We start from the raw sequence: 27,982 nt of genomic DNA, 5'->3' as shown, positions 1-27,982 counted from the left end.
TTTGTGATCTGTGTCTAGAAATAGGCCATGGAAAATCGCAGAGGTAATTATAATTAAGGAAGTCCGATAGATCTATTTGCTTCCTGGCTGTTCTGTTAAAAGCCTTTGAAAAGCTGGTTGGCGCCAAGCTGCCGACTCACCGGCTTCTGAGCGGTACAAACTACTGGCAGCTCGCTCTCCGCGCAGGGAAGGCCACTAAGAATGCCGCAAATGCAGTACAACAACTTGTCTGTGCAGCCGCGTGAAAACACGTGGTGGGCGGCCGAGTGGGAGCCTCGGAGGCTGACGGCAGCTGACGGTGGCGGCCGGCGCTGTCCTGACCGCTCACTGCCGAGGTAGCCGCCACGGCTGCGGCATCGTGCTAAGCGTCCTGGAAAACCGGCGCGAGTGACTCCAGCAAAGGCTGCATTTTCTTTCTTTTCCGAGCCTGCATTTGCACAGCCAGGGTCCGCCGTCTGATACTTTTCTGCGGACCTCAGTGCTCTCTCCACTCAGTGCACTCGGCCCCCGCCTCACCGCGGTGTCTGGCTGTGCAGCTGACGTCACGGGCAGCGCTGCCCGTGCACTGCCGCGTGGAGGCCTCTTCTCATCTTTTGTATGAGATACAGCTGTAATCACTTCTCGAAATTATAATACATCCAATATACAGATCGAAGATTATAAAATTTTTAATTCTTGAGAAGAAAAAAAAGCAAAGTGGGAATGATTGGTAGTTGTGGCCTCAACAACGCTGGTGAGGAACGCGGTCTCAGATCGTGTCCTCGAACCCGACCTCCCTGGGCGGCGCCTCCCATTATAAGTTTACCACATGAGATATTTCGCAAAATGTCACGAGACCAGTCATCTCTGGCATAGCTGTTCTAATGTCTAAATGTAGTCCAAGGAAGGACAGAAAAGACGATAGAAAGAAGCACAGAATGTGGCAAGGTATCCAGAATTACTTACCCTCCAAGGTCGGCTTGATGGTATTACTTTCGTTAATTAACATGCACCACTTTGCCCATTGCTCACAAGCCACACTGGAGAACGTAGTTCATGTTTTCCATTTCAATTGATCACACAGCACTAAGCAAACTTTCCACAGCCAACAACTCCCACTTGTTCTGCAGGGTGTAAACAAACCAAAGAGTGTGGCTGAGGCTAAGGTTCAAAGATGTTGCATTAGGACGGAGTTTATTTTTGGTCAACAGTAGCATTGTGGAAAACTGCGTACTGATGACGCTAAAAATAAAGAGTTTGTCAAAAAGGACTTTGTGGCTTTCGAAATACAGAAATACATTGAGATATCTTGCAGAGTCGATTGACGTGTTAGTTTGTAGCAAAGAACCTCAACTTTCACCTAAAAGTCTCATTTCGTTCCGATGTGAATACCATCTATGATGTGGGACACATCCCACTGGTAGTCGACTTCCCCTTCCCACATTCACTGTAGCAAAAATTACGAAACTTGTGCAACAGCAGCGTAGATTCGATTTTCGGGTCGGCCGAATTGTTTGCTACCGGAGGAACATACGCGCGGTCTTTAATGAACCCACCGAACAGTTTTTGCAGAGTTCGTTTCATGGTACCAGGACACACAGCGGGCACGCTCCACCCCAGTGAAAGCAGCCATCTTAACTGTGCACAACGCTGGCGTTCTTGGTGGTGGAATGGGGCACTGATGGACTGAAGTACATGCAGGTTGTTTGCTGCATAATCATACACCTACCGATTCTGTAAGTTATCTCAATACATTCCTACATCATTCTAAAGTTGCAAATTCCTTTTTGATTCGCCCTGTACATGTCTATTTGGATTACATTCATTATAATTAAAGTCACATCTATTGGATTACGTGGCACAGAGAGAGTCTTGTAGCTTTAAATGATGAAGTGTTCTGATTCGAAAACTATATTTGCCGAAATCGCAATTGATCGTACAGTGATGACTAGTTTCGGCAAATTTGAACTGCCATTTTTTAAATATTCTTCCTTAATACTTATTAATTATAACCTAGACGTCTGAGCTTGTAACCCCACACCCTATATGAGTTGCAAACCATTGTCGCCACATCAGTAGTAGAGCTATAACAAGCCTACAGGGCTTCCACGGACATTTCTGTGTGAAGTTATCTATTATAACTACAAGTTACTCGTGATTTAATGTCTATGGCGAGCGTGGACTAGAGGTGGAAGATGGACGCTGATGATCTCATAGTATAGGATTATTGTCTGTAAATGTTGCGACTCATGGTTGCTAATACACTGCCAGAAAAAAATTGGAGCTTTTGGAGGTTAATAGGTCACTCAAGATTTATTGTTGCAACACTGCATATGCAGTACGTGAAGTGGTAACACATACAGACGATTAGCACACACGGTTGGACGAACCAGGCATCGACCCAACCTGAGACATCCATATTAGCAAGTGGCGTAGCCAATACGGGCGGCAACACAGGCGCTGACTCTGTCATCGAGTCGAGTATGGGTGCGAATACAGCCCTGGGATACGTGATGTCACGTAGTTGTGTAAGAGTCCTCGCTTGACACGTCGCACCTGTCACTTGTCGTTCCATCATAGCCCACACCTGCTGCACTGGAGAGGAGTCCAGAGATCGTAGCAGCCAGGGAAGTTGCCACACGTCTTGCAGGGCACATTGAGCTCGATGAGCAGTATGTGGGCGAGCATTATCCTCTTGGAACAACACACCATCTTCCTGTTACAAGAAAAGCAAAAGAGCAGGTTTAACAACATTCTGCATGTCCTCTCCACGAACGGCACAGTAAGGCGAGTGTGTTTCGGAAGAGTACACTCCTTGAGGTAGCACTCACCAGCTCTCCTTCGTATGCACAACCGACCGTCACTTGGATGCAGGCAGTATCTGCTGGCGTCGCTGAAGACCAGGGCGCGCCATTCCTTCTTCCAGGTGAAGGAAGCCCTGGCGACACCAGTCGAGCTCTCCACGTCGATGCTGTGGTGTGTGTGTGTGTGTGTGTGTGTGTGTGTGTGTGTGGGAGGGGGGGGAGGGGAGAGGAGCTAGAAGTGTGGGTGCCAACAGTCTCACTGCTAATAGGTGGTTCGCAACAGTTTGTGTCTGGTCTCACGAGCTCTGTTACCTGTGCTGTGGTAGCTGTACGCCCTGTCGCCACTGCCCCTGGAATAAGACGATTCTGGCGGGCGTCAGGGCTGCGTGGGCGTGCAGGAGCTCGTCTGCGAGTGCGAGAGTGATCACGTGACCACTGACAGCATTAAAGAGTGGCGCAGCACGTGCAGCTTATGCGGCAGTTCTGTAAAAGGACGACAATTCGACCCCTTCCAGATGTACGAATATATGAAATGGTTATGAACATGATTGGGGATAAATTGAGTTTTGTGAAAAGAATATAAGATTTTTGGTTGCTTGATATTACGAAACATCCTGGTCTGGTAGAAAAAAGCAAGAGATTGTCAACAGACAGTCAGGCAAAAATTATCTAGCTGACTAGTTAGATTCATGGCTGACTCTAGAGGAAACATTTGGACTCCATAACGAAAATATCTGACACTGATTTGTCGTATGAACATTATAATCAAAATATTGCTTTTGATTTCTGGAAGAGCATTAGTTTGACTTTTTCGTCTTTCATAGGTACTGAATTCGGTGTTCAGTAACTTTCATCAAGTGAACAGCGTCGATACAGTATTGCAATGTTTAAAAGACGCGGCGGAACGGCATTTAAGTATGACTGATACTATCTTCCAGAAGGGAAGAAATGATAGCTGTTCAGATATTTAGTCTCAATAGTGGGTTTATAGGTGAATGCAGTGTTACTTTCACCTCACATCCCGACTGTATTAGTGAAGGAGCTGAGCTGTCCCACTGCCAGCTGCTGCGGTCTCCCAGTGGCAGAGCGGTCGGCGGCAGCAGAGGCCGGCGCTGCAGCTGGTGAGGCGCTGCGGCCGCCCCCGCCTGCCTCAGCCAGCACAGCACTGCAGCCGGAGCAGTCCCGCGTCGAACGGCGGCCTCTAGAGCTCTGTACACTGGCGTCAGTGTTGGGTTATTCGCGTGTGCAAACCGGAGTGACGTGAATAACACAGGCGGTGTACGCCGAAATGCTACATCCGCGTTGACGATTTGTTCACCTGATTGTTCCGTGAACTTGTGTCTCTGATCCTACTGGTGAACGTAATACAGTACTACGCTCGCTAGAAGTGTTCTTTGATGAGAACTAATACCTATCATAGCGTGGTACACAGAATACGCTGGAGTATAGTGAACACGGCTGCTTGTTAAATCACTGACCCTGTATCAGCTGAAACAAAGAATAGCCGGTGCCCACTGTGATTTCTTGACAAGGCCAGTGGTTGTAAGCTATTCAGTTACAGACACGTTAGCTGGATGTACGAGTACGGTGTGGATGACTGATTTGATCATTTCTGACACAATACAACTTTCACTGCTCCAAGTTATTCGTTCTTTTGAGAATAAAAGTTGTTCTAGAATGTGTTGAGCATTTTTTGCTTATTACACAGCTTCAATATACTTACTGTTAAATGGTGGACGTCTATTAGTACGTTTTTGACCCTGCCGGTTGCAAGCCTCGTCAATGCGATCGCGCGACATGTGTGGGCGACATGTTTACACAGGCGGGTTTTCTGCCAGATGTGAAGACACACTTCCGTTGTGGAAACTATTAAAAGCATATCGCATTGAAGCCCGGCAAAATTTTGACTTTCAGTAAAACATCGCCATTCTTGGTGATACTGTCCTTTTTTAAGTCATTTCTCTCGTTTCTTCTTCAACAGTGGCTGTTTTGTGTGCCAAGGGAGAATAGAGCCGTGACTTACTAACATGTTTGGTATAAATCTGTCCATTAGTGGGAAGCTACTATCGCAGGATCGCGATTTCTCGCCTCCAAGTCGTATTTGTGTAAGTGGAGCTTTGCGGATGTGCGCCAGGAATACTCCACGCTTTTACGTGTGTGTGTGTGTGTGTGTGTGTGTGTGTGTGTGTGTGTGTGTGTGGGAAGTGCGTCATGTCCTCGCTGTGTCAGCATGCGTTTAGCGGTCAGCGGACGGCTAACATCCCGTTTGTGGTCTGAGCCGCTTCCAGTTTCCGCCAGCCCGGCTGTGGGCGTCACAGCAACACAGGGCGAGGGAGGCCAGCGGGGGACACGGGCCAAGTACACACAGTAGGGGGCCCGGCGTACGGACCGACCCAAAATCACTGCAGTGGTGACACGTGGCTGCTGACTTACCGGTACGTCGATAAGCAGTACAGAAAACGTAAAATAAAATTCAGAATTTCCATCGTTGTGCAGGAGCAGTGAGTTTGAAGGTGCCACACGTTTTTGAATCGGCACCTTCCAAAACGTTGAATCCGTCCTCCTTGCCATGCCGCCACTGCGCTCTCTGCCATCTAGACTTAAACTATGGCCGGCCGGTGTGGCCGACCGGTTCTAGGCGCTTCATTCTGGAATCACGCGACTGCTATGGTCGCAGGTTCGATTCCTGCCTCGAGCTTGGATGTGTGTGATGTCCTTAGATTAGTTAGCTTTAAGTAGTTCTATGTTCTGGGGGACTGATGACCTCAGATATTAAGTGCCATAGCGCTCAGAGCCATTTTGTACCTAAATGTATGGCCTGACACGCTGTGTCTCTTACATGATGCGAGTCTCACCATGGCTTCATGCCAAATCCCTACAAAGAATTTAAAATCGTCCGTTTCGAATAGCTACACCCATTGGTAATCGCTTCATTAAGTTTTAAAGATATAAATAACTGATTTATAAATTTTATAAAAGAATATAAGGAGAAGATTAAATCGATTAAGTAGACATATAGATATCAGAGTAGCAAATTTTACCTGTTGATTATCAGTACAACATAGAATACAGAGAATCTGTGGTACCCTCATGTCGTTTATGTACGAAGTAAAATATCCGACAATGTACACTAAATTACTCCAATCCCTCCTCCACCGACACTGTTTGGCGGAAAGACCCTCGCCACCGTGAGGTGGCGTGCGTGCCTCAGTGATGCACACAGCCGTACTGCAGATCCAACAACGCGGAAGGGGCGTCTGTGCAGGAGCCAGACCAACATATGGTTCCCGTAGAGCGGCAGCAGCCTACACAGAATAATGCTGCTGAAAATAAGATGGGTAAATCCAGTTCTTAACGAAAAGTTACATAATCGAATGGATGAAACATATAGAAGGAATCGACTGACAGCAAACGTCTTCAAGTATCGAGGAATCGTTAGTCAGGTAATGGAACAAAGTGTGCGGTAGTACAGAAAAAGCAAAGAAGCTAAGCAGTGAATGGTTGGAGGTATCAGGAATTCTTTACGTCATTAGCTACAATTGAAAACATTACTTACAGATATTAGCATCCATAGGTTTAATACTCATTCGCAGGGCAATTTGAGACACATTGCTCATGACATCCACTCCTGTACATTACGAACGACTGTGCAAAGAGTGTTACTAAAATAACGGTCAAAGTTTAGCTTCGAGATAGAGATTTTCTTACGTCAGTCCCATACTCCCTTTACCTGTTTCCTTCAGAAGTACAGTGCAATGTTCCTTCGGACATGCATTCATATATGCACGCTTGCATGTCCGAAGAAACATTGCATCGTATTTCTGAACAACACAGGCACTTCAGCATCGCATTTATCCGCCGACACCGGGCAAGCGACTGTCAGTTAACATGTCTCCAAATCAAATGGCTCTGAGCACTATGGGACTTAGCTTCTTAGGTCATTAGTCCCCTAGAACTTAGAACTACTTAAACCTAACTAACCTAAGGACATCACACATACGTGCCCGAGGCAGGATTCGAACCTGCGACCGTAGCGATCGCACGGTTCCAGACTGTAGCGCCTAGAACCGCTCGGCCACCCCGGCCGGCAACATGCAACATGTCTCCCCTGTACGGGAATATACATAACGTATGTACGAGTGCAGGGGTAGCAGACACATGGTTGACGACATATGGAAATCAGGGTCTCGTCTTGAAGAAATGCAAGTGAATTTACGCTAACGCGTATGAATTTATGCACCATCTCGCCACATAAGTAGTCTAATGTCAATTAAGTAGGTGGTAGTACACTGGCATTTTTTCCTGGGTTTGTTGGTGAGTTAATGTTTTCATTTTTTCCATTTCTTTCCCTAAGCGACCAGCTCGTACTTCCTGTTCCACTTTCTCCTGAACGTGAATGTGGCGTTCCACTTTCGTTCGAAAAACTAAAGGCAGGTACACACTCTCAGATGAGAACAGCAGACAGTAGAGCGCTGTTTCATCTGCAGTTCGATAGAAACAAAACACAGCGACAAAGAAAGAAATAAAGAATTATTTGCCCATTGCATGAAATGTAATGACTACTGGTGTGGTGTCACCGCCAGACACCACACTTGCTAGGTGGTAGCTTTAAATCGGCCGCGGTCCATTAGTACATGTCGGACCCTCGTGTTGCCACTGTGTGATCGCAGACCGAGCGCCACCACAAGGCAGGTCTCAGGATACGGGATAGCACTCGCCCCAGTTGTACGGCTGAATTTGCTAGCGACTACATGGACGAAGCATTGCTCATTAGCCGAGCCAATAGTTAGAATAGCCTTCAGCTAAGTCAATGGCTACGACCTAGCAAGGCGCCATTAGTAACATTGCATGTATCTAGGGAGTCTCACTTATATCGTCAATAGCGATGTACCAAGGATGGAATAAAGTTAAATATTCCAGAAGCTACATACTTTTCTTTATAACATTCATTACGTATCCTGTTACAGACCGATATCTTGCCTGCTAAACGCGTGCCTTTCGGCTACTTCCGTGGCGTGGCTGTATTGCTACGCCACAACAGTTGGCGACGAGTCAACGGAAAGGGTCTTGTTCTTTCTAATTGCTTACATTTACTTGTGTCATGGCTTCGCCAGATGTACTGTCCGAATTTTATCGCTTGCAGAATCAGCAGACGCAGGTGTTATTGGATGCCCTTGGTCAGCTCATCCAGGGTCAACGTGCACTGCCAAACGATGCGGCAGCTGCCGCTCCACCGCTACCACAGCCACAACACGCAGTTGCACCCCAGTTTCGGCCTTTTGATTCAGCCCAGGAATCATGGACGGAGTGGTCACGTCAATTTGGATTCCATCTCGCCGCCTACAGAATTCAAGGTAATGAGCGGCAGCCGTTTTTGATTTCGTGTGTAGGTGTGTCCACCTACCGTGTGATAGTGAAAATGTTTCCCTGACGCGACGTAGCGACTCTGTCCTACGAAGAAATTTTGTCTGCATTGGATGCCTATTTCAAGGAAACAGTCAATGTCGTTGCAAAAAGGTATACTTTCTTTCGTACAAAACGTACGGCCGGTCAAACTAATAGGGAGTGGGTTGCAACATTGCAAGGCCTTACAAGGGATTGTGGTTTTGAGTGTGAATGTGGACTCCCTTATTCAGATACAATGGTACGTGATGCAATTGCACAGAACGTTTCTGATGTTCGTATACGGGAACAGATTTTGAAACTAGTTAATCCCTCCCTTCAGCAAGTGATAGACATATTAGATAGACAAGACACACTTGACTTTGCTCAGGAATCATTTGCAACTTCGCCAGCCGTGTGTAACATTAACCGGCCCGCCGGGCGCGCTGCGCGGACCGATAAACTGCCCTCGCGCACGTCCACGCAGCTGCCGCCACACTCTAAATCAGGTGTGCCGCGCAAGCATACAAATGCAGTGAAATCATGCCCGCGGTGTGCAACTAGACATTCGCGTGACACTTGCCCGTCACGCCAAACTATTTGTTTTTACTGTAATAAAAAAGGACATGTTCAAAGTGTTTGCCACAAAAAGCTCAGATCAGACAATCACAATCGTTCCTGGCCCTTCGCTTCGCGCCGGAATCGAACCCAGGACACTCAGGCTCGTGGACCTTTGCCCATGGACATTCATGTAGTTAATTCTGCTTCGTCCAGTGCCACTTTCTCTAACAGTGACTGTGTTCGTCCCACACGAAGTGTGCGTCGACGTCGCCGGAAATCACGTCAATTAGCAAGTGATTCTGTACCTGTATCAATTCAAATTGCACGCGAAAGTCGCTCTTGTCGTCGGCAGGACAATAAACTTTTTGTAGACTTGGACTTTGAAGGCAAAGTGATCCCATTCCAGCTCGATACCGGAGCTGCAGTTTCCTTGATCAATCACAACACGTACAAACAACTGGGCAAACCGTGCCGCAAATGTTCAGCTCACTAGTTATTCAGGCCAGCATATCCCTGTGTTAGGACAGTGCACTCTTCTTGCAACATACAAGGGACAAACAAAACTTGTGTCATTTTACGTTCTTCGTTCTTCTTCTGCAGTGAACTTGTTTGGTTTAGATTTATTTCAGTTGTTTAACATGTCTATAGTAAATCAGGTCCTATCAGTGAATCAGACTATGCCTTCAGACAGTGTTTCTCGTCTGTGTGAAGAATTTGCAGACATTTTTGCACCGGGCTTAGGTTGCGCTCAGAACTATGAAGCACATTTGGAACTGAAAGTAAACGCGCAACCGAAATTTTTCAGAGCGCGCACGCATTGCGTGATGAGGTCGCAAGAACATTACAGGATTTAGAATCACAAGGTGTGATTGAACGTGTGCAGGCTTCTCTCTGGGCCTCACCCTTAGTAATTTTGCCGAAACCTTCCGGAAAATTGAGACTTTGTGTGGACTTCAAGGCAACAGTGAATCCACAACTAGTGATTGCAACTTTTCCATTACCCCGCCCGGAAGATCTTTTTGATAAACTGTGCCCGGGTCAATACTTTTCGAAGTTGGACCTCGCAGATGCGTACTTGCAAATACCAGTGGACGAAGAATCCCAGCGCGTCTTGGTGGTTAACACGCATCTTGGTTTGTACCGATTCAAAAGACTGCCGTTCCGGTGTGCCTCCGCCCCTGCATTGTTTCAGCAATATTTACAAACTGTTTGTGCGTCGGTCCCTACTGCTGCGAACTATCTGGACGATATTGTGATCTCCGGACGGACAGCCGACGAACATTTAGCAAATCTAAGAACATTATTTCAGGTATTGCGACAAAATGGTCTTCGCTTGCGGAAGGACAAATGTGTGTTTTTTGCTCGTGACTTGCCATATCTGGGACATGTAATCAATGCCCAAGGCATCCGTCCCAGTCCAGAACACCTCCGTGCCATACACGACTTGCCTTCGCCGCAGACTTTGCAGCAGCTACAGAGTGTGTTGGGTAAAATTAACTATTATCATCGCTTTCTGCGCAATGCCTCTTCCATTTCAGCTCCGCTTCATCGCTTACGCCGTAAAGGTGTTCCGTTCGTCTGGACGACGGAATGCGAATGCGCTTTTCGCCAGTTGAAATCGGCGTTGCTTTCAAATACTTGCCTTACACCATTCGATCCCCAGAAACCCCTTTTGTTGATGGTAGATGCATCGGATTTCGGGATCGGTGCTGTGCTTGCGCACAAAGATGGATCGCATGATCGCCCTATTGCCTTTGCGTCCAAATTGCTCTCGTCTTCGCAAAGAAATTATTCACAGATAGAGAAAGAAGCTTTGGCTCTCGTGTTTGGTGTTACTAAGTTCCATGATTTCTTGTATGGTCGTCACTTTCCCATCATCACAGACCACAAACCTTTGACGTCGCTTTTTCATCCGAACAAGCCTGTACCTCCGCGTACAGCACAGAAATTCATTCGCTGGTCTATTTTCCTCTCGCAGTACCGCTACGATATCTTGTATCGGTCCACTGCTAAGCACGGAAACGCCGATGCGTTGTCCCGTTTGCCTGTTGCTGAGGATAGAGCATTCGATTCTTCCGAACTTGCTTGCATGTTCATTGATGCGGAAACTGATGACGTGGTCGAATCGTTTCCGATTGATTTTCGTCGTGTAGCTACAGCCACAGCTGCTGACCCGGTCCTTGCTACCGTTTTGCGTTTTGTTGCTACGCAATGGCCTTTGTCAAAGTCTCGGATCGAGGATCCGTTGGTTCGCAAATTTTTTGCTCACAAGGAGAGACTTTTTGTTCGACGTGGTGTTTTGTTGTTGCGTTCTGATAATGATCAGTCCAGAGTCGTGGTCCCACGTTCGTTACAGTCCTCTGTTTTACGGCTTCTTCACCAAGGACATTGGGGTATGGTGCGAACGAAACAACTTGCTCGTCAGCACTGTACTTGGTTCGGAATCGATGCTACGATTACGAATATGTGTTCTTCTTGCATGGCGTGTGCCGAACAACAATCCGCACCGCCGCGGAAAGTCTTTGCATGGCCAAAAGCCACTTCACCTTGGCAACGCTTGCACATCGATTTTGCTGGTCCATTCTGGAATGCTCGATGGTTGGATTTGGTAGATGCCTTCAGTAATTTTCCTTTTGTTGTTCGGATGTCTTCCACGACGTCAACTGCCAACATCCAAGCGTTGTCTGCTATCTTTTGCATTGAAGGTCTTCCGCGGACTATTGTTTCCGACAATGGCCCACAATTCATGTCCGCAGAATTTCAATCATTCTGCCAGGCCAATGGTATTCAACATCTGACATCCGCGCCGTTTTCGCCTGAGTCAAACGGAACCGCTGAACGACTGGTCCGGACTTTCAAGTCACAGATGTTGAAGTTGAAAGAGTCGCATTCTCGGGAGGACGCGTTGTTGCTGTTTTTGTCATCGTATCGCTCTCAGCCCCGAGATGGTCGCTCGCCGGCTGAGTTGCTCCACGGTCGTCCTCATCGAACCTTAATGTCTTTGCTGCACCCGCCGCATCAGGTTCCTGTGCAGCCGCAGACTTCTGCTTTTGCTCCAGGCGACGTTGTATTCTATCGCAACTATCGAGGTTCACGGCGTTGGCTCGCAGGGCGCATTCTTCGCTCCTCGGCCGCGCGATGTATTTGGTTTTGGGGGCCTCTGGTGAGGTGCGTCGGCATCTCAATCAGCTACGCCTCTGTCGTCGCACGGGTTCTGCCGCTCCCTGTCTGCTTTCAGCGTCGGTGCCATCCGGTCAGCGCCCTGGGGACCCATCTACTGGCTCGCCTCATCCCCAGGTGTTACCGACGATGCCTTCCATATTGCCCCATGGCGACGCGCCGCCGCAGCCGCCGCCGCCGCCGCCGCCTGTCCTCCAGCCGGCGCCGCCCGCAGTGGACGCTTCGCTGCAGCCGCCAAGCGCCTCCCTGGGTCACGCGCCGCCGATCGGTTCCCGTGACCAGCTGTCCTCCGCCATGGAACTCTTGTCCGCTCCGGACCACATGGCGTCTTCGAGCGTCGGATACCCCGACGCAATGGAGGTCGACCCTACGGCTCCTCCTGTCTCTTTACGGGCGCATACACCGCATGTTGACGTGCACCCTGGACTAGGTTTTCAGGCGTTTCCTAGCTCCCCTCGGACCGAATGGCCGGGTGCGGGTGGCACAGCCTCGCCTGTTGTTAGGCTCCCCACCTCATCGCATACGTCAACATGGGGTCCTCCCCACGGCGGGCGGAAGCCTTATAACACGACCGTTCGCCGATTTGCGGGGGAGGAATGTGGTGTCACCGCCAGACACCACACTTGCTAGGTGGTAGCTTTAAATCGGCCGCGGTTCATTAGTACATGTCGGACCCGCGTGTCGCCACTGTGTGATCGCAGACCGAGCGTCACCACAAGGCAGGTCTCGAGATACGGACTAGCACTCGCCCCAGTTGTACGGACGACTTTGCTAGCGACTACACGGACGAAGCATTGCTCATTAGCCGAGCCAATAGTTAGAATAGCCTTCAGCTAAGTCAATGGCTACGACCTAGCAAGGCGCCATTAGTAACATTGCATGTATCTACAGAGTCTCACTTATATCGTCAATAGCGATGTACCAAGGATGGAATAAAGTTAAGTATTCCCGAAGCTACGTACTTTTCTTTATAACATTCATTACGTATCCTGTTACAGACCTATAACTTGCCTGCTAAACGCGTGCCTTTCGGCTACTTCCGTGGCGTGGCTGTCTTGCTACGCCACAACAACTGGAGCGATGAAAATTTATACATTGCCCTGGGTGAGAGCAGTAACAGACGGTAGTGTTCTGTCTATGCCAGTGGTACAGACGCTAGTCCCTGCCCCTGTGCATACACACACTCACACACACACATAGTCAGAAGGTTAAGAGTTGCAAAGATGACAAATTTGTTCTTATTGAGGTAGTGGATAAGTTGCAGAACATAGTCGATGAAGGAGAAGTTCCAAGTGAACCCCACTCTTATTGACAAGAAGATGCAGTGGTTATGGAAACATTAGGAGCAGCCGGGTTCAGACATCCTGTCCATTCCCTCCAATGTGTTGACCATCCCACCTCAATCATGTGCAAACAGACACACTTTGATTCTAGCCATTCCAAGACCCACGCCATTGTATAAAACAAACAACCGCTTTTCAAACTCGTAACTACAGCCTTAAGAAACCATCCTATCCAATTTACTAACTTATTAAAATACCCAAGACTAACCCTAGGCTGTACACTAATGTGAAAGCTGCACATACAGACTATACAAGGAAAGTGTACAACAGAAGAATACTTCTGTAGCTAGTTACTGATCAAACATGAGAATTGCATCCTTGTACTGTACTCCACAACTTCAAACCTGGGAACTGACTTGTCTCATTTTCCAGAGCCTGGAGTGTCGCTGGTATGTACTACGACACCCCCTGTGGACATCAAATGAATGACTACTGTCGATTGCCTAGCGCCGTAAGACGAGGCTCTAACCCACTGCAACTACATTTTCGTGATATTGACAGAGAACAGGCGAGTAGCGAATTACTATAGAATGCTTCAGATGTAAATTAACGGTTAAGACGGAGGTGAACGTTGTTGGACACGAATACATTTTAACGAAAATGAGATCTTCGTTAGCATCAGCCAACGTGTGTCTGCAAATGCCCATACATAACCTAGAGTTTCGTGAATGTAGTCTCTGCACGAGCCCTAACTGATATATGGATCACTGTCTGTTGCTTTTTCAGCAAAACCGTACTGAACATTCAAGTTTTGGAAGGAGGCGGCGAGTTCTGCTCCCGAAGAATAGGAGGAATGTTTAACGTTTCAAGTCCTCTTGACGTCGAGACCATTCGAGTAGGGACATGGCCTCTCACTACAGAAGAATGAGAGCAGAAATCAACAGTACCCGTATTTAAGGGAAGGCCGCACTGTTTTCTGCAGTGGTTTGGCGAAACCACAAAAACCTAAATCTGGGAAGATGGACCGTGATTTGATCGTTACCTCTGTACCACAGCTTTTCCTGTACATTTTTGGTTTCTGCTGGCGTTCCGTGTATGGTCACAGCGTGGGGATGTCAGGCACTACAGCTGTACACATCACGTGGAACACGCACACAAATGCGCACAAAATGAGTATCTGTCGAATAATGTTCAGAGAAATTTGTTGCCAAAGCATTCGTCTGTTGCATTCTATAGACAAGTTGCGTAATTAGTCACTCAGGAATTCGTGTTCCAATGCAACATAGTGTCCAGCGGGATATGAGTTGGATATGTGATGTCATAAGATATAGATTCTTCTACGATATTTCTGCAGCCGTGGTCCAGGGGTAGTTCCGCATCGAGCGCCGGATGGGAGGGTCGCCATTTTACTGCCTCACCACAGTACGAGCATACCTGGACAGCTTTCCCTCAGTGTTTTCGTGGCCTCGTGTGTAACACATCGTCTTGCCCAGAACAGTTGTGTGATGTGACGGGTATACAATGTGAACGCCATTCCACTCAATACCCTTCGCAGAGTTACAGTAGGATCCGTTCAGTGGAGATGGTAGTAAAATACAACATTCCTTCCCATCTACAGTTTTGTGTGTACCGCATTCATACATCATATTATGAGGAAGTAGCGACGTGCTTTCTCATCAGCTAAAGTGGCCAGCTATTAACTAATTGCTAGTGGAGGATATTTGTGATGATCTCGTTTCTACTGCTCACGAGATTGTTGCCACGTCTTGGCCAGGTGCATTGGAGCAACAGAGGGTAGCGCATCTACCTGCTGCTGACTTTTCAGTTTGATCTTAGTTGCAGGGTCGTGAAACTGTTGTTAGCAGACTGGCTGTGTCCGCAGTGCAACACAAGAGATGTCGTATACAGGACAGAGAGCAGTTGGGTACATCTACTCCTCACACAGCGCTCCCTGAAGTGAGTCTGTTGGCTGTTATATACTGTAGTGCTGACTCCTGCTCTACTGGTGGGATCGATTGTGCGAAAAAGGAAGTTGAGATAGCTGGTGTGTGTCCTAGCATCTTCCAGAAACATACAGGCGTGGTGAAGTCGTTGGGATTTCTGGTGTTGCAATGATTAAACAACAGAAAAACTGAGACGCCTCTAAATTTGTCTGTCCCGTTTAAGTCACCCTTTCCTACGACCTCTTACCGGCTTTCTCCTGTTACTCCCAGTAAGCCGATTGGTGGCCAGGATGTCCTCCCTCTTTATCCAGATGTGATGCCTGACTCCTCTCATGTGCGCCGATCAGAACTGCAAGACAGAGCCTCTGGTTCAAATTGTTTTTCGGATAATCTGGCTAATGTTCAAGAACAACCTACGTACCTGACAGCAGTCGCTCTATTGCCTCGTAATCGCTATAACCAACGCATCTTCCTTGAGTGGGTGGCAACTTGTAAAAGGAAGAAAATGGGTCCTGTCCCGGAACTAGCTATCAAGTGAATAAAAAAGTGAAATATCCCACAGTGGCTGGTTTTTCGTTGTACAAATATTTTGTTTCAGCTGGTATGTTGCTAAAAACTTCCGTGATTTCGAGACAACGTTGATTTAACAGTATTCGCTCCTAATGACTTATCTAGTGTCATAAACTTAATATTATCAACCAAAGAAAATGAAAAGTAAGAGTTGTATCGAGTGGATGGACGGACACAACCTCACGAATCCATAGACTTTGCATGTCAGCAGGGGACTGTTCAAGATGATGGGTGCTCTGTAATGGTGTGCGGCATGTGCAGTTGGAGTGATATGGGACCTCTGATACGTCGAGATACGACTCTGAGAGGTGACATGTATGTAAGCATCCTGTCTGGTCACCTGCAGCTACTCATGTCCATTCCGACGAACTTGGGAAATTCCAGCAGGACAATGCGACACCCCACACGTCCACAATTGCTACAGAGTGGCTCTAGGAACACTCTTCTGAGTTTAAACACTTCCACTCGCCCCAAACTCCCAGACATGAACATTATTGAGCATATCTGGTATGCCTTTCAACGTGTTGTTCAGAAGAGATCGCCAGCCCCTCGTACTATTACGGATTTATGGACAGCCCTGGACGATTCATGGTGTTATTTCCCCCAGAACTCATTCAGACATTAGTCGTTTTGCGGCACTTCTGTGAGCTCACGGGGACACTACACGATATTAGGCCTGTGTACCAGTTTCTTTGGTTCTTCAGTGTATAACGTAACAATTCAGAAATTTAATGCGGATGATACAGAAATACACGACGTTTCAATGTATAGCTATGCTGATATTGAACGACAGGAAGAACCTGAACCTGAATGTGGATGTTCAAGGAGTGTACGCCGACCTACATATGAAGAAACGATCACCATAATAAAATAAGGGAAATCAGAGGTCGCACGGAAATATATGAGCGATGTTTTTTCCACGCGCTATACTTGATTGAAATAACAGAGAATTTTGAAGGTGGTTCCATGAACCCTCTGACAGGCACTTAAATGGGATTTTCAGAGTATCCATGTAGATGTAGACTTCTGCTGCAGCACCTGGAGACCTGGTCAAGTCGGCATGACAGCGCGTATGGAGCCAAATCAGAAGGAGTGCTAGGACTGAGCATACGCAGAAGTAACAGAGGTGGTTGTGGCATTCAAACCGGAGTGTTTGGCAGAAGGAGGAAGTTGTTTTCGCGAAATTCTCAAAAAAATGGTTCAAGTGGCTCTCAGCACTATGAGACATCTGAGGTCATCAGTCCCCTAGACTGAGAACTATTTAAACCTAACTAACGTAAGGACATCACACACATCCATGCCCGAGGTAGGATTCGAACCTGCGAGCGTAGCAGCACCGCGGTTCCGGGCTGAAGTAGCTAGAACAACTCGGCCACAGCGGCTGGCATGAAATTCTATTAAGTAAATTTACAGAAAAGGAATTCGAGGCAAAATGTGCTACATTTATGTTGAAACTATTGCACGTCTCAAGTAGGAACCTCGAGAACGAAGTAAGAGAGATTAATGTGCGTACAATGGTATCTATTCAATTACACACACTCGCTAAATATGGCAAAGAAACAGTAGATACATTCGTTTAGGTTGTTACCAAGTACCATTAACCATGCTGTATTATTCATTGATCAATCATCAGTGATTGTTTGCTTAGTGTTTCCTCTAAAACATGATACTCAAAAATAAGGCTTGCATGTCATTGCCAGTGGAGCTGATGGACATCAGAACAACTTGTGCCACTTATCGCAGAAAGCGACGGAAAGGCCGGTGTTCTTGTGGAACACCGTCTCCTACTCACCCAGCAGGGGCAGGACAACACTCTGGACACCTGCAGAGTTCAACAATTCCTCAGACACAGGGGGATCGTGTCATATTAAAGTTCCCCAAGCCACGAGACTGAGAGTGTATCTGATTTGTTACTTCCGAGGGAACTGTGGTATGTAATGGAGAGTAGTGAAAGTGTATAAATGTCTTGTCCTGGTGAAAGATCACTCCCAAAAGTAGCACAGTAGTACAGCTTGGAGGAATCCAGCACAGTTTAGTGTTCCCTCTCAGAACAACATGGTTTATTTTAAGTTACAGATGGCCACAAAGGATATTTAGAAACTGATCCTTTAACCAGTAATACAGGATATGTGGAACATCTGCGCAAGAGCAGCTGTGTGATTCAGAAAGTTAGTCAATAAGAGCTGTCCTGCTGAAACAACACATCCCAGTATAGTTGTCCAAAAGGCAGCAGACCAGGCTTGTTGTATCTAGCAAATTCTGTGTTTTCCGACCAAACACCACTGGTTATTTTGGCTTATTATTCTGTCCAGCATGAAACGCCAATAAATCAGCCTGTCTGCGTCAGGTGAACTGAGCAACACCATGCAGAGGAGATCCCTGTAACACAATAACTGAGTAAATGGGTGTCGTTCTGAGCAAAGGTTAAATCAGCTGGTTTTGTAGGAACGGTGTAGGAACAGGTCTGGTGTATCCTGCTCTCTTCAGGGTGTCCTAAACAAGCTTCATGGGTTACCTGTGGCCACAACTGAACACGACATGCAACCTGGGTTAGCTCTTAGACGTCACAACCAGGTTGGTTGAGCTACTTCAGCACGACTGGAGCTATGAGTGAGGCGCATTGTCGTGCTGGTAGATGCCAATGTTGGAGGGTCAGTGCAGGCTAACGCTTCTTATGTTCTCCACAGTTCAGCGTCTCCTTAACAAACACCAGGCTTCGTTTGACCTTACGTTTCCGCACAGCATGATATATTAATCTGCTCTTGCATGTCTTCATGGTGGGACATAATGTGTATCACATCAACTGTATCACTGTAACACAGCATGGAAGGTGACGTAATACTGATAATGTACGAACGGCAGCAGAGCAGGCTGGATGCTCCTGCTAACTTCCGTTTTACCTCCGCAACCACCACATGTGATCTGCTGTAAACTCATAATATTCACTCTCACCTTTAAAGTTATCTTTCACATCAGACTCTACTCTACTCTACTTTACGTTTCCACGTAAAACCTGCTTTATAACTATGCAATTACAATTTTATTTATGTATATGCAGGCACTGATTACGTCTGTGGGCTCTGAATAATAATAGAATAGAGACAATTATATTTTGTATTTGTAAAGGATTAAGAACTGGATTTGTGAAATAATATCTGTGTCGGCGAGTTCTGAAACCGCCACAGAAAAAAATTAATGAAGAAAAACTCAAAGATTTCATGACAATCAGCCATTTTATAAATAGTAGTGTAAGAATAGTATTGTCGTTGTCGTCTTCTTGGAGAGAGGAGGAATCTGTGACGCTATGTTTAACACATAGGGTAGCTTTCATTTGTCAAGATTGTAAGCAGGACGCTATTAGGCGCTGATTATTAAGAATGGTGTGTGAACTTGTTATTCGAGTTTTAAATATAGTTGTGTAATGAGAATTCGTATGGTACTATTAGAAAGCTTGCCTGGTATTTTACACATCTATTTGCGACACTTTCAGCTTTTTAAGTCGTGTCCGCGGTGCAGAGCTGAGACACGGCGGAGCGAGCCGCCGCCGCGGCAGATTCAGATCTGATAATAAGGGCAATCATACGGCAATAAGCGGTCAGGTGAAAAGTGCATTTAAAATTATTTCTCACAGCAGTTTGAGATCGGGGTACAAAGCAGCAGATTTTACGTTCTGTTTCACAGGCGGACGCGGGCTGCTAATATTGTAAACTTTAACAGTGTCAGAGTTAAAATACTTTCATGTTTCAACAGGAAACCTTGCTAAGCAAAAATTATGCGCTAGTAAAAGTTATAGAAAATGGGTCGAATGGCTCTGAGCGCTATGGGACTTAACCTCTGAGGTCATCAGTCTCCTAGAACGTAGAACTATTTAAACCTAACTAACCTAAGGACATCACACACATCCATGCCCGAGGCAGGATTCGAACCTGCGACCGTAGCGGTCGCACGGTTCCAGACTGTAGCGCCTAGAACCTCTCGGCCACCACGGCCGGCCAAAAGTTATAGAAAAAACATTTATTGGTTAATAATGATAGTCTTATGCTCTAGTGTTAGCCATGGCACTGATTAATAATTAATGTTGACGAAAAATCCACTGCAAGGTTTGGGGTTCTTTAAGCACTCCGCACGGTAACTTCATTATTTTTGATAACAGAAATAACTTCAGAACATTTTTACGATAATTGTAGCAGAGGTGGATACGTTGTGCATGCTACTGAGTTACAGTAACAAAACTATTCATTTAATAAGAAGCCAGTTCCAGTATAATAATAATTAATCTCATTTGTTCGCAACATACAATTAACCAAAGTAAACCAGTGTCCAGAAAAAAATAATTGGTTCGCGAAAACTCATGCAATGAATTTTGGCAATAATATCCCACATACTAGCAAAAGTATGGCAACTAACAAATCTGAGCCAGGGGTAGGGGGAGACACAGTAATACGGTGTGACCTCCAGAACTGGAACCTGGGGGAGGAAATCGACATAAAACTGCAGTCTCCGTATGTCCATCTGTCAGTCACTCGACCTGAATTTCCAGCTGTTCCATCTCACTTCGTCCTCGAGCCGCGAGTTAACGTCATTCCATTCCAGTCTGGGCATCATACGTGAGATGCAAGCAAACCCTGTAATATGCAGGCAGGGGCAAATAAAAATGGCGCGGACGAATGGATACGATTGGACGTGAATGTGACGCAGACACCATGTATATGCCGGCCACGTGATGCAGACCAGTGCAGAGCGCAGTGCGAGCTGTGTCAGTGCGAGTGGTGCAGCAAAGGAGACGACGGTACTCACAGAGGAGCAGCGGGTGTCCGTTGTGGAAAGTAACGTCACAAAAAGGCATTGGAATGCTGTGGTTAGTTGTTTGTCGAGATGTTTAATTGTCTCAAAGTGCCAGCAAGAAACGCCACGCAACGTTCAGTCCAAAAATGGCCTCAGACAGTATCTGTTTTGAACAAGTCAAAAAACATTCTGAAACATGCCCGGACGACAGAAAATGTGAATGGAGCTCACCAGAAAATGCTATAATGTCCTATCAAATCAATCCGACGCCTGTTGCAAAAAACTGGAATGACACGTCGATCATGCTGACGAATATAGCTGGGCCTGCACATGCATCCCTACTGAGTGTCTGTTGTTCACACGTTAAAACCAGCAGAGTTCCCTTAGTGCCTCCAGTTTTGTGATTGGCTTCTTTATGTCTGACGAAGTCTGGTTTCACCTGAGTGGTTATGTCAACTCACAGAATCACTGGTTCTGTGCAGCGGAGAATCCATATAATTTCCACAAAACACAGCTGCATTATCACAACGATGGGGTTAGGTGTGCAGTGTCTGCACACCGCGTTATCGACCCCATCTGCTTTCATCAGAGTCTGACTTCGGGGTGTTACACTGCCAACATTTTGAAGTCATTTCTGGCAGCACTAACGGAGAAGGTAAACACCTACAGTTAGTTTCAACAGGATGGAGCAGCTGCCCATACAGCCAGCCAAATCTAGGAGTCACGTGTGACAGAGGTGTTAAGGAGGTCAGTCTGGTCACGACCGTAGCTGGCCAGCCATTTCACCTGATCTGTCACTGTGCAATCATTTTGTGTGGGGAGCTCTCAAGTCTAGGGTGTGTCGCAACAACCCTCATAGCCTTCAAGGGCTGCAGCAGAGCATTTGGGATGAGACTGCATCAATACAGCAGTCCAGCTTCGATCCACGTTCAGCAGCTGGCTGACCAGGACCCACAAGTGCCAAGAGGTGGACGGTGGCCACTCGCGACATCTGCTACAGACAGGTCAGTACTGTATTTCCTTCACCCTGCTTTGTTACTTCGTACCCTGGAACTCTGTCCTCTGGGCCACTTTTATTTGCCCCACCATATAAACTGGCGAGCTATCTTGAAGGCTAAATTCATCATCAAGTCTCATCATAAACACACTTATCCTCAGATCATTAGTTTGTAACTCGACAGCATGACATAGCTAGCAATTAAGGAGATGCAACACTGATGATGTGCCACGAAAATTGCTCTGGGCCACAAACTCCGTTACAGCACGGAACTAAGTTTCTGATGATGACGTTCTTATGTCGTATGTTCTCGAAATTCCTTCCGTGTTAAATATGAACAAAAAGTTCAAGTTCACAAGAAATATCTCCATCGTCGTTATCAAAACCAACAGATTACCACTGGGCTACCAGACAAGGGGTCGGTGGCGGCCCCACCGTATACATTGCCGAATGCTGTTTTCTCAAGTTTTGATGTAAATAATTTGACGAATTACTTTATAGTCTCCTAGGGGTAAGATAATGACCGTCATTCCCGTAAAAGCTAATGCCCTACATTCTGATGTCTACAGCCACTTACACAGCAGAAAATGTAAGACATGAATGGCGTGTCGCATTTTTTATTGAACAAAACATCCATGTCCGTCTTCCGAGAATTACCTGCTCCTTTCTCTTCATTCGTATTAAATATATTTTAGTTTTCTAACATTCTGTACTTTTTTCGAGTGTTTTTCTGTGGTTTGGTAAACAGTTCCATCATACACAGTGCCGAATACTCGTCACGGCGTAACGAGCGTCTGACAGGCATACGCAGACGTAAAAAGCACCTGCCGTAGAAAACTGCCGTGTCGCTGCACGCCTCACGCGGTTATACACGTCAGTGATGTCACGACACCAGCACTTGTGACACGGCTGTTGATATACTTTTCGGGATGTGAGGTCGTGGTCCAAGAACTTTTCAGCTCCTTACGTTTCGTCCAGAACTGCGCTGGACTTCCTCAGGGGCACTGTTCCACTGAGTCTTGCTGAGTCGGCTACACTCAGCGGAACAGTGCCTCTGAGGAAGTCCAGCGCAGTTCTGGACGAAACGTAAGGAGCAGAAAAGTTCTTGGACCACGACCTCACATCCCGAAAAGTATATTAACAGCCATGCCACCCGGTCGTGAAAGCCTTCATTCTACAACTTGTGACACGCTTATTAGGAGTTAGTCTGACTCAGCACATCCAGTCTGAAGAGGTCGACCGTACATTCCTTTCACAACATTAATGCTTTTTAAGTGTCCAGAACTATGAAGGGCAAATTCTACATTTGTTTTTTGCCTCCTCAGCGGTATTGTGTTGCTCGGTTCTCGTATTTGTCTGTCTTCTCTGTAGAAGCAGTGGAGATAGTGCAGTCGCAGAGTGGCGCTGAGGCGGCCTGCGGCAGGGCACACACTTTCCACTCGTCGCCGCTGATTCTGCATAAAGCCTCGATGCAGCTGACATCAGTACCCCATTCCCACCCGCTTCCTTTCTTCCCGCTCCACTTCAATTTACATATAAAAATACATATTCCTCACACACTGTCAGTCGAACAACGACGAATACAATACTGATTTTTTTTGTTTTAGTCTTCAGTAGCAGTTTATTTATTTTGCTACTGGTTACATTTACTTCTCAAGTACATGTAACGTGTCAAATACAAAAATCTGCCACAGTTACTTCGGAAGTCAGGGTCACGAATGCGTGCCAGAGGATGGCCTGAGGATGGTAGTGTGTACTGCAACTGGTGGGTGGGAGGCAAAATAAGCAAACTGTGGCTATAAACTAAAACCAACATTTTCAAAACAAAAATAAGCGCTCATTTTCACCTTCTTGTATCAGTTCACTTCAACATTATTTCACCTCGGTGTGAGGGCGGTTTGGTCGACCTGTTATAAGTAGTCACATAATCGGTTTGATAGTTTATGCTTAACGGACCTGAAAGCACGACGTACAGTGAGTTTTCCTTAGTCACTAATGTATTTGTTTACTGTAACAGACTTGTCCGAGTCGGCTACAGCAGCCTCTCGCGCACTTTGATCCACCCTCCTACGTACTGCGCACTTGGCTGAGGTTCGGGCACCTTTTTCTTGTTTTTTGTTTTTTTTGCTTTATTGCGATTTCATTCCCCTGCCCCATATGGGCAGGGGAGGGCTGTCAGGGGCACATTCCGCCGTTCTCCAGCCCAGCGACATGACAACTAAAATAAGAAGAAATGTTACATACATAAGGCGATAAAAAAGGGGAACATAAAACAGAGTAAAGGGAGAAAATGGAGGTAAAATTAGACTGACATGGAGACGTTCACAGGGGACAGTTAAAAAAGTCACCAGGAAGTTGAAAAACACAGTTGGCGATGCTTAAAACACAGAGAAGAATGGACATGCACAGGTTAAAAGTCGGCCACAGTGTTAAAAAAAACTCCAGAACAACACATTTAAAACCCACTTGTAGCACACAAGATGAAGAATAAAACTGCCAGGTGGGATCTGCCGGGGGAAGGTCAGAGCAGATGTAAAAGGAGGGAGAGCAAGGGGCAGCAGGGGAAGCGGCAGGATGAAGAGAATAGGGGTGTCAGCGGGTACATGAAGAGGCCAGGAGATACGTGTGGCGGGAGATGAAGAGGAAAGACAGGGCAGGAGTGAGTGCAGAGACACTGAAAGAGGGCACAAGAGAGGGAGGGAAGTAGGAGGGGGAAGCCGCTAAGGAGGAGGAAGGGGGAGGAGAGGGAGCCCTGAGAAGGAGGCAGGAAGATGGGGTTAGATTTGGTAGGAAGGGTAGAAGTCAGGGCGAAGCTCATCATCTGGGAGGGGTAGACGGTGGAAGTTGAGATGGAGGGTGTGGAGATGGAGAGAGGGTGGGACCCAATGGTAAAGGTGTGGCAACTGGTTGAGGGTAGAGAGGAAGGGAGACACCTGGGGATAAGGGGGATCAAGACGGCGGACAATACATAGTGTGCGGATGTGTTCAAGGAAAAGGAGAATGTGGGGGAGGGGGATGAGGACATAGAAGATGCTCGTGGGGCATGGAAGGCGGATGTGGAAGGCGAGGCGGAGCGCAAGGCATTCGAGGATTTGGAGGGCTTTATAGAACTGGGGAGGGGCAGAAATCCAAGCTACACTGGCATAACAGGGGATGGGGCGGATCAATGATTTGTAGGTGTGAAGGCTGGTGGAAGGATGCAGACCCCACGTCCGGCCAGACAGGAGTTTCAGGAGGCGGAGGCGGTTGTGAGGTTTGTTTTGGATGGTAAGGAGATGGGGAGTCCAGGTGAGGTGGCGGTCAATTGTGAGGCCAAGGTATTTGAGGGTAGGAGTGAGGTGGATAGGACGGCCATAAATGGTGAGGTAGAAATAATGGAGGCGGAAGGAGTAGGTGGTGCGGCCTATGATCATCGCCTGGGTCATGGAGGGATAGATACGGAGGAACCACTGGTTGCACCAAGTGGTGAATTCGTCAAGGTGGGTATGGAGGGTATGCTGGGACTATTGAAGGGTAGGATAAAGGGCTAGGAAGGCGGTGTCATCAGGAAACTGGAGAAGATGAACAGGTGGGGAAGGTTTGGGCATATCAGCAGTGTACAGGAGATAGAGAGGGGAAAGGACGGAATCTTGGGGCACACCGGCAGAGGGATAGAAAGTACTGGAGTTGGAACTGTGGATAATCACATAGGAGGGACAATGGGAGAGGAAGGAAGCAACGAGATGGATGAAGTTGATGGGGAGAGCATACATCTGAAGAGGAGCCCGGGATGCCAGACACGGTCATAGGCGTTCTGGAGATCAAGGGAAACAAAGATAGCAAAGCAACGGGAGTTAATTTGGAGGGAAAGAAGATTGGTAAGGTTAAGGGCCTGGTCGTTGGCGGAGAAGGAAGGCTGGAAGCCACATTCGGTAAGGGGAAGGAGGTGGTATTGGTTAAGGTGGCTGTGAATACGGTGAGAGAGGATGGTCTCAAAGACCTTACTGAACATGGAACTGAGGCAAATGGGACGATAGGAAGAGGTATCAGAGGGGGGTTTGTTAGGTTTAGGGTACAGCAGGACATGGGAAGTCTTCCACAGGTCGGGGTAAAATCCAGTGGAGAGGAGGACATTGTAGAAGGTAGCAAGTACAGACAGGAAGGATGTGGGGGATTCCTTGAGGTGGCAGTAGATGACATCATCATGACAAGGGGCGGTGTTGCGTTTGGAGCAGTCCCGGAGTTTTTTTGTTGTAAGGAGTTTCCAGATGTGTCGCTGTAATTGCCGGTGGCGGGTGAGAGTATCCCGGTGCGGAGGAAGGAGTGGTAGAGCTGTGCGGGTGGCCAAATCATCTGCTCTAACTGTCCAGATTATTCTTCAAATCCGTAGCGAACAATTGTGTCCTGGTGACATGACGCATTGTTGTTTGGGAAGATAAAGTCAATGAATGGCTGCAAATGTTCACCAAATACCCGAGCATAACCATCTCTAGCCAACGATTGATTCAGCTGGGCCAGAGGACCCAGTCTGTTCCATGGAAGACAGCCCACACCAAGATGGAGCCACCATTTCTATTGGTGGACGGCCGAAATACCACTCAGCTGCTCTGTTTCCATGTTCTTCTGCATACGCTATTACTTTCAGTTTATAGCCCACATCATTTGAATACTTTTTATTTTTTCCATTAAGAAACTATGTGAACACCTGGCTGAAAATGATTCACAAGTTCGTGGCACCCTCCATCGGTAATGCTGGAATTCAGTATGGTATTAGCCCTTCCTTAGCCTTGATGACACCTTTCGCAGGCATACGTTCAATCAGGTTCTGGAAAGTTTCTTGGGGAATGGCAGACCATTCTTCACGGAGTTCTGCACTGAGGAGAGGTATCGATGTTGGTCGGTGAGGCCTGGCACGAAGTCGGGCTCCAAAACATCCCAAACGTGTTCTATAGGAGTTAGGTCAGGAATCTGTCCAGGCCTGTCCGTTACAGGGATGATTTTTTAGTCCAACCACTCCGCCAAAGACCGAGCATTATGAACAGGTGCTCGATCGTGTTGAAAGATGCGATCACCATCCCCGAATTGCTCTTCAACATTGGGAAGCAAGAAGGTGCTTAAAAGATTAATGTAGGCCTGTGCTATGATAGTACCAGGCAAAAGAAGAAGACGTGCATGCCCCATTCATGAAAAACACGACCGCACCATAACACTACTGCCTCCGAATTTTACTGTTGGCACTACACACGCCGGCCTATGACGTTCACCGGGCATACTCCATACCCACACCCTGTCATCGGATCGCCACATTCTGTACCGTGATTCGTCACTCCATACAGCGTGTTTCCACTGTTCAATCATCCAATGTTTACTTGACAGGATTCGTGGCAGAACAGTCTTCTCTTGATTGTAGTAAATCAGCTGGAGGACGTAGTCAAGAGTTGTTTCCCTGATTCTAAAATTTCAGATGCTACTCAACTGCATTGAACTGAATGTTTCCAGATCGTAAACAATGTGACAGGAGAGAGCCATAACAACGCAGAACGAATTTCCAAGAAAACTGAGACACACTGAATTCAGTGTTCTCACTGATGAGTCAACAGACGTAGAATATATTAAAACCTCGTGTGTTCTGGTTTGATATTTTGATAAGGACACAAATAAAACTGACAGTAAATTTCGGAACCTTTGTGAAATTTTAAAACATGGTGAATATGATAAGGTGCAACAAGTAAAAATCTTTATAATAATATAATGCTTCCATTTTCTGAGTACAATGTTTCTTAAAACAATCTTATAAGATTTACTTCTGCTGATTGCAATTATATGATGCGATCAAGAAACACTGTTGCTACTCGCTTAACCTGAACAATGTCCTGGACTAATTATACTCAAATGCATATTTCATATTTTCACATATGTGTCAGTGAAGCTGGTAAATGACTTTCCAAACCTAGCTATGAATATTCATAACCATTTTAAAGCTAGTGTTAAGTGTCAGGACGTGCTACACGCAGGCCTCCATACAGTATAGACGCACTTGCCGTTTAAGGACATGTTTATCCTTTAGTGGGGAGCCACTGACGCAGGAACGCATATTTGCGCAACGAGATCATTGCGGATGTGCGCCAGGAATACTCCAGCTTCTTACATGCGTGTGTGTGGGAAGAGCAGGCAAGAGTGCTGGCGTCATATCCCAGCTGTGACCGCAGGCGGCTAGCGGTTTGCGGTCAGCTGAAATCCTGTCTGTGCTCCAAACTGAGTCCCGGCTGCGACAGCGCGGCTGTGGGCGTTATAATGCAGGGCGTGGGAGGCCAGAGACGCGGACCGGGACCGTACAGTTTGGGGCCCACCGTACGGGCCAACCCAAAATCACTACAGCGGTGACACATGACTGCAGCTAACACTTACCAGTACATTGATAAGCATTACAGAGAATCTAAAATTAACTTCAGAATTTCCATCGTTACGCAAGAGCTGCGAATCGGAAACCGCTGCACACTTTAGAATCAGCACCTCCCA

The sequence above is a fragment of the Schistocerca serialis genome, unplaced genomic scaffold (genome assembly GCF_023864345.2).
Source record: "Schistocerca serialis cubense isolate TAMUIC-IGC-003099 unplaced genomic scaffold, iqSchSeri2.2 HiC_scaffold_1407, whole genome shotgun sequence".
Lineage (NCBI taxonomy): Eukaryota > Metazoa > Arthropoda > Insecta > Orthoptera > Acrididae > Schistocerca > Schistocerca serialis.
This window is presented reverse-complemented; position numbering follows the sequence as displayed.